Genomic DNA, 8,233 nt, shown 5'->3' with positions numbered 1-8,233 from the left:
ATTATTATGAAAATAAGAGAACTAAAACACGGGGTGTTATAACAACACTCCACTTATTTCTGGGCTCATTGTCATTTTTTTGTTTTTTCTCTAACAGTGTCTCACTGATAGAGAAGGATATTGTTGGTAAAGTTTTTATTCATATAAAGGTTATCTTTAGTTGTTAACCTTACTCGTTGGAAATGGAGAATAGATTAGATATTTTACTGGAATCAAGTCAGACGTAGTTCAAGTTTGAATTGAGTGATTGAGTTGAAGGTGGAGAATGGATATTGGGCCTTGCATAGAGTTTTCATCCTATTTTTTGTAGTCTTCATGGTGACCTTTAGTCTTCCTTCACGTCATGTCAGGTTGAGTTCTTCAATAAATGTCATCAATGTGTGATGAATTTTGCAACTTCAATGGTGTGGTTGTGGTTATGATATAGTTATAATGTCAATCTCTTCATATTTGTAAGTTACACGACACTTCATCTAGATGAGCAAATTGAAGGAGATCTTGACATCGACTTGATTGAGGTTTTGATATCGAACTAATTGAGGTCATGGCCTCGAACTAAAAGAGGTTTTGTTGTTCGACCTGGACGTAGGGGCAGATCCAGGAGGTGGGGGTGGGTTGACCCAACTTTTCCGTCGAAAAAAAAATACTAGTTATAATAGTGTATAATTCACCCAAAAAAATATATTTGTAATGTATGTTAGTTGTAGCAACCCCTTTTGAGTGACAATCGATCTGCCCATTATATCAATGAAGCTAAAATCGCATCTTGAGTTTCTAAATGAACATTCACCTTCTCTTGTAACACCTTTTCATTTGAATACAGAATACTTACTTAGATTAAAAAAAAATAGTACATCTTAATCATCATCGATCTCCTCATGCCCACTTGAATCCTCTACAACAATACATGCAACGGTAGAACTCACAAGTTCCAAATTCAGTTCTGAGTGTATGCTTCTCTTTTGTAAATTTGTAATCACATCTTTCTGAACGAAAAAAAAACGTTATAATAACGGACTATGCAAGACACGTGAAAAAGAACCTTGTGCCTCAAGAACGTACGAGCAAACAGCAAAGTAGTAGGCCATTAAGCAATCTATCCTCTTTATAAGTTTATATAGTGTTGGTTATTTTAATGGATTTTTGGTATGTTTACAAACAAAAAAGGAAAACGTTTTTTTTTGGCTGTAAAGTCCAGAACCGACCTTTAGTTTGGAACGTTATTTTTGACAATAACGTTGAGAGTTGACCAAACGTTACACTCTCTCAATCCTATAAAAACAAGGCTTTCTGACCAGACCAAATACACCAGTTTTCATATCTTTCCTCTCTTTAAGAAAAACTTTTCTCCCCGATAATGGCAGTAGACTATTAGTTCTTGTTCTCTCTTCCGTTTTGGTTTTTTTGTGCAGTGATCATCAAGACTTTTACAGAGGTCATTTGTATATCTGGAGGTTCCGGGTAATGCAATGCGCACCGGGAGGAACAGACCCGCAATACCTTAAAGAGAGCGACCTAGTCCGCGCCTCAGCTTCCAATTTCATTGTTAATTTGTTTTTGCAGATTGTTTTCCAACAATTTTAAGGTATTGTTTTGTCTGTTTAACAATGGAACACGAGGAAGGAAGCCAGTTCAAAAACGACAACAACAATAATCGCCCTTTCAAGTTTGCCGGTCAAAACTTCAAACGGTGGAAAGCAAAGATGACATTTTATCTGACCTTGGTGAAGGTTGATAATGTTCTGACAGAGAAACGACCTACGGTGGAAGATCCATTTGGAACCCGCTTCTTATTCTTTGTCAACAAATGGAATCTTTGAGGATTTCAAGTGCAAGAACTATATCCTGAATGCACTTACTGACGACTTGTACGACCTTGCTATCTTCCAATTGCTTCTGATGTGTGGGATGCCCTGCAGAAGAAATATGACACTGAGGAGGCTGGCTCGAAAAAGTACGCTGTAAGTCGTTACCTTAAATTCCAGATGGAAGATGACAAGTCGGTTGTGACTCAGTGTCACGACCTACAAATAATTGTTCATGAAATACTTTCTGAGGGAATGAAGATTGACGAGCAATTTCAAGTTGCAGTCGTCATTGATAAGCTTCCTCCCTCATGGAAGGATTTTAGGAACATTCTTAGACATAAATCCAAGGAGTTTTCGATGGAGAGTCTCATTATGAGACTCCGGATTGAAGAAGATCCCAAAAAGGATCATGAATGAGGAAGTGGCTATGTCATCTGCCAAGGCTAAAGTTAATATTATAAATCAGCATGCTAATAAAACCAATTCTAATCTGAAACCTAATAAAAAGGCAATGAAGAACAAACCGAATAATAACAAGAAAGCTCCACATAAAAACCAGAACCAGGCTAATATGAACCAAAGGCCACCAGTAGACATGACAGAAGTTGTATGTTATACATGCAAAAAAAAAGGGACATTATGCTCGCAACTGCAAGTACCGAAATGAGGCTAATGTCACTGAGGACACTTTTGTGGCAATGATAACTGAAGTCAATTACATCCAATGTCTCGAGGGATGGTGGGGTCGATCATTGGTGCTTTAGGTGATAAGAGCCCAAAACGTAGTTTTAACCCCTTAATAATCATCTTTGTTAGACCAATTATGTGAATAATAAGTAAGAGTTAATCTTGATTATGTGTTTATATGCATTTCGGGCTTCAAAGTCCATTATGAGAAATGTGCCACTTTAGCGAGATAAAGGAGCAAAAAAGTGAGAACTTCGAAGGCCGTATCTTTGGACTCGGATCTCAGAATTGGGAATAGCTTATGTCAAAACGACCGGCTCGAAAAGAGCTTTCCAATGGTCCAAGCCTTGGCCCAATCAGAGGAGCAGAAGTGGACGAAACATCTGTTGAAGCCAACTGAAGCTGAAGAGCCCATTTTGGACTAAAGAAATTGGGTTTTGGGCCCGATTTTCCGGCCCAAAACATGGCTCCAAGCCCATACACGATTTTTGGATCTGGAAGTATAAAAACAAAAGGTTGACTCTTTGTTAATGGCAGTTAGGTTAGGAAGCTAATGTTAATGGAGTTTAGGGTTAGAAAAAGATAGATCTTGATTAGTTTTTAGATCTAGATCTAGTTTTTACATTCATTCCATTAATTAGTTTCATCCTTTGTTTTAGCTTAGTTATTTAAATCATTGAATATCATTCATTAGATAAATAAAATAGTTGTTATTCATTCAATCATGACTTGTTCTTATTGTTCTATTAGATAAATAAAGTTAATTAGTTCTCCATAATCTAGTTTCATTTTCATTTATTTATTAGCTTAAATCCTTAGATTTACTTATTTGTCATTATTAGTTTAATTCAATTAAATTGCATGAGTAGTTTCAAATTGAGTTTAAACAAATAAAGTTCAAATCTTTATATTATGTCTTGTTTAGATTCAATTGTTGGGAATGGTAGAATAGAAAATTAACACCAAACACATCACTCTCACTGTTCCTTGTGTTTGAATAATTGAATTCTATTTAAGTCTTGAGGGTTTAAGAGTGGAACGAAATCCTTACTCGTTGTATTGCATGATTATGTTTTGAGAGTAAGAAGAATTGATCTAAACGTAAGAACGGTAGGATTACGTATTAGTGTTCTTGTAGCATTAATATTTAGGATTCTATTGTTTTTACGGGTTATCACTAGGCATGTCCTGTTTTGATAGAAACCGGTTCAAGAGTTATACTACAACCGCGGAACCAGGAAGTTCTATTAGGCGACAACCATACTATCAAGGTTGTAGGTTCTGGTGATGTGGAGTTGGTGTTTACTTCTGGGAAGAAACTGGTTTTGAAGGATGTTCTTCATACACCCGATATTAGGAAGAATTTAGTTTCGGTTTTATTTTAAACAAAATTTGGTTTTCAAACAAGTGATAGGTAGTGATCAGTATGTGATCACTAAGTCTGGAATTTTTGTTGGCAAGGGATATGCATGTAATGGGATGTTTAAGTTGAATGTTGCTGACATGAATAAAACTTCTACTTCTGCTTACATGATTGCTTATTCTGTTAATGTTTGGCATGGTAGATTATGTCATATTAATAGGAAGTATGTTAAGAACATGAGCACATTGGGTTTAATTCCTATCTTGAAGAATGATGTTTTTGTACACTGTGAATCATGCACCAAGGCCAAAATCACTAAGAAACCTCACAAGTCAGTTGAGAGAAGTACAAATCTGCTAGCATTAGTACATTCTGATATTTGTGAACTTGAAGGTGTTCTAACTAGAGGTGGTAAAAGATATTTTATTACCTTCATTGATGATTTCTCAAAATTTACCTATGTTTATTTATTGAAGAATAAGAGTGATGCTTTAAATGCTTTTAAAGCTTATGTGATTGAGGTTCAAAATCAGCATGATAGAAACATAAAAGTAATTCGAAGTGATAGAGGTGCGAAGTATGATTCTCTTGATTTTAATCTTTTCTTACAATCACATGGTATAATTCACGAGACGACAACTCCTTATTCACGAAATGAATGGAGTAGCTGAGCGTAAGAATAGAACACTTAAGGAATTAATTGTTGCTATGTTGCTTAGCTCTGGAGCATCCTCAAGTTTATGGGGTGAAGCTGTTTTAATCAGTATGCTATGTTTTGAATAGAATTGCCGGGTTCTAAGACTAAGGTTACACCTTATGAGCTATGGAAAAATAGAAAGCCCAACTTGAGTTATTTCGGGACATGGGGTTGTCCGGCCTTTGTAAGGAAGCATGACCCCAAAATCTCTAAGCTTGATAGTAAGGCCTATGAGTGTGTGTCTTTTTTAGGCTATGCTATGAATAGTAAAGGCCTATAGATTTCGGATATGAATAGTAATGTTATTATTGAATCATCCGATGCGAAGTTTTTAGAAGATATATTTCCTTATTTATCTAGAAATAGTGGGGGTGCATCTTCCTCTAAGACCCCTACCAAAGATGTTTCGCTTCGATGTATCTAGATTGCATGATAGGGACCTGAGACATTAATCGTGAATGAACCAAGAAGGAGTAAAAGAGCTAGGGTAAGCTAAAGATCTAGGATCTGATTTTGTGGCGTTTTCTTTGGATGGAGATCCTCCTCCATAGAAGAAGCTCTTGCCTCTTCTCGACTCGAGTTTTGGAGAGAAGCTATTCAAAGTGAGATAGATTCTCTCATGGAAAACAAGACTTGGGAGTTAGTGGATTTGCCTCCGCTGTAAAAAAACCGTAGGAAGCAAATGGGTTTTAAAAAGAAAGTTTAAAACCAATGGTTCAATAGAAAAGTTCAAAGTCAGACTAGTTGTCAAAGGTTTTCGACAAAAGGAGAACTTTGACTTCTTTGCTACATATTCACCAGTTACTAGGATAACTTCAATCAGAGTATTATTATCTATTGCTGCTGTTCATAATCTAGTTGTTCATCGGATGGATGTTAAGGCTGACCCTTTCTAAACGAGGGATTTAGAAGAGGAGATTTACATGGAACAACCGGTGAGGTTATGTGGAACAAGGTAATAGTAAAAGGTATGCAAGTTAAGCGAAGTCACTTTATGGTTTAAAACAGGCACCGAAACAATGGCATGAAAAATTTGATAATTTTATGATTGCTAATGGTTTCTACATAAACGAAAGTGACAAATGCATATACTATAAGTACCATGATGGAATATGTGTCATAATATGCTTATATGTTGATGATCTACTTATTTTTGGGTCTAATTTGCAAGCGGTAAAAGAGACCAAAGACTTATTGTCTTCTAACTTTGATATGAAAGACTTAGGAGAAGCAGAAGTAATTTTAGGGATTAAAATTACAAGATCATTAGATGGCATATGGTTAGATCAGTCACACTACGTTGAGAAAGTGTTAAAGAAGTATAACTATTTCGATTGTAAGCCTGTTTGCTCACCTTTTGATTCAAGTGTTAAATTGTTTATTAATAATGGTGAACCTGTGAATCAGAAGGAATATGCTAGTATCATTGGTAGTTTAAGATATGCTACAGATTGTACAAGACCTGACATTGCCTATGCAATTAGGTGTTTTGTGCGAGTACACTAGTAACTCTAGTGTTGAACATTGGCAAGCAATAGGCGGGTTAATGAGATACCTAAAGAGAACAATCAATTTGGGTATTCACTATCGAGATTTTCTGCTATTCTTGAAGGGTACTAATCGATGTTGATTGGAATACTCTTCGAGAAGACTCTAAGGCTACTAGTGGATATGTGTTCGCATTGGTGGAGGTCTTTGTATCTTGGAAGTCCAAGAAGCAGACCATTATAGCACAATCTACTATGGAGTCCGAGTTGATTGCTTTGGCTAGTGCAAGTGAGGAGAATTTGGTTGGTTCTGGGACCTACTCACTCACATACCGGTTTGGCATAGACCGGTACCGACCTACCTTGATACATTGTGATAGCTAGCGGCTATCGGGAGAGTCCACAACAAGTTTTATAATGGTAAATCACGACAGATATCACGTCGTAAGCATAATCTTGTGCGGGATTACATATCAAGGGTGCGGTGACTATTGATTTTGTGAGATCCGGTGATAATCTTGAGATCCATTTACAAAAGCTCGGCGGAGAAAAAGTGTGGACTCTTGCGGAAGTATGGAATTTGAAGCCTATTGTAAGATAAATGTATATGACGGTAACCCAACTAGGGATTTGGAGATCCCAAGAACTAGGTTCAAAGGGGAAGAACAAGTCATAGAATGTTTGAGTATAAGACATACAATGATACTTATCGTCCCCGAACTTTAGATAAGTAAATTGTATGTGATCAAGCGATTAGAGGTTGTAGTTTTCTGGGAAAACTCTTAATGAAGTTCTATGGTCCTTATGGACGGAGTGCCTAAGCTACAGGAGCACTCTTGATAGAACTCACCTAGTGAATGTGAAAGTATAGGCCGCTTTCTATGAGAATGAAGGCTGATTCTTTAGATCATTCACGAATCCGAGATGGGAAGCACGGGGCCTTTAATAATGCGAGTTTGGAAAGAGAACAATGAGTATGTTATGCGTGATGATAACTCATTGTATATACAAGACCTAAGTTCAAGACTTCTTCACTTATGGATCTTATACTTTGAGTAGTCTTCACTACGTAAAGGTTTAAGTCTTGAACACCTTTATCTATGCTTGATATATTGGAACTAATAGTGATTTGCCATATTTCTTTATTTTTGATTTACGTTATTAAAATAAGTGGGGGATTGTTGGTTATTTTAATCGTTTTTGGTATGTTTACAAAACAAAAAGGAAAACGTTTTTTGGTATGTAAGTCCGTAACCGACCTTTAGTTTGGAGCGTTATTTTTGACAATAACGTTGAGAGTTGACCAAACGTTACACTCTCTCAATCCTATAAAAAAAACAAGGCTTTCTGGCCGGACCAAATACACCAGTTTTTCATATCTTTCCTCTCTTTAAGAAAAACTTTTCTCCCCACGATAATGGCGATAGACTATTAGTTCTTGTTCTCTCTTCCGATTTTGGTTTTTTGTCGTGCAGTGATCATCAAGACTTTTACAGAGGTCATTTGTATCACGGAGGTTCGGTGGTTCCATGCGCACGGGGAGGAACGGACCCCGCAATACCTTAAAGAGAGCGACCTAGTCAGCGCCTCGGCTTCCAATTTCATTGTTAATTTGTTTTGCAGATTGTTTTCCAACAATTTTAAGGTATTGTTTTGTCGTTTAACAATGGAACACGAGGAAGGAAGCCGGTTCAAAAGCGACAACAACAATAATCGCCCTTTCAAGTTTGCGGTCAAAACTTCAAAGCGGTGGAAAGCAAAGATGACATTTTATCGACCTTGGTGAAGGTTGATAATGTTCGACAGAGAAACGACTCCACGGCGGAAGATGCATTTGGAAACCGCTCTTATTCTTTGTCGACAAATGGAATCTTTGAGGATTTCAAGTGCAAGAACTATATCCACGAATGCACTTATCGGCGACTTATGCGAATTGCATCATTGCTATCTTCCAACTGCTTCGATGTGTGGGATGCCCTGCAGAAGAAATATGACCGAGGAGGTGGCTCGAAAAAGTGCGATGTAAGTCGTTACCTTAAATTCGGATGGAAGATGACAAGTCGGTTGTGACTCGGTGTCACGACCTACAAATAATTGTTCATGAAATACTTTCGAGGGAATGAAGATTGACGAGCAATTTCAAGTTGCGATCGTCATTGATAAGCTTCCTCCCTCATGGAAGGATTTTAGG

The sequence above is a fragment of the Coptis chinensis genome, chromosome 9, assembly GCF_015680905.1.
Source record: "Coptis chinensis isolate HL-2020 chromosome 9, ASM1568090v1, whole genome shotgun sequence".
Classification (NCBI taxonomy): Eukaryota; Viridiplantae; Streptophyta; class Magnoliopsida; order Ranunculales; family Ranunculaceae; genus Coptis; species Coptis chinensis.
The sequence above is the reverse complement of the archived record's forward strand: the minus strand, read 5'-3'. Positions refer to the sequence as shown.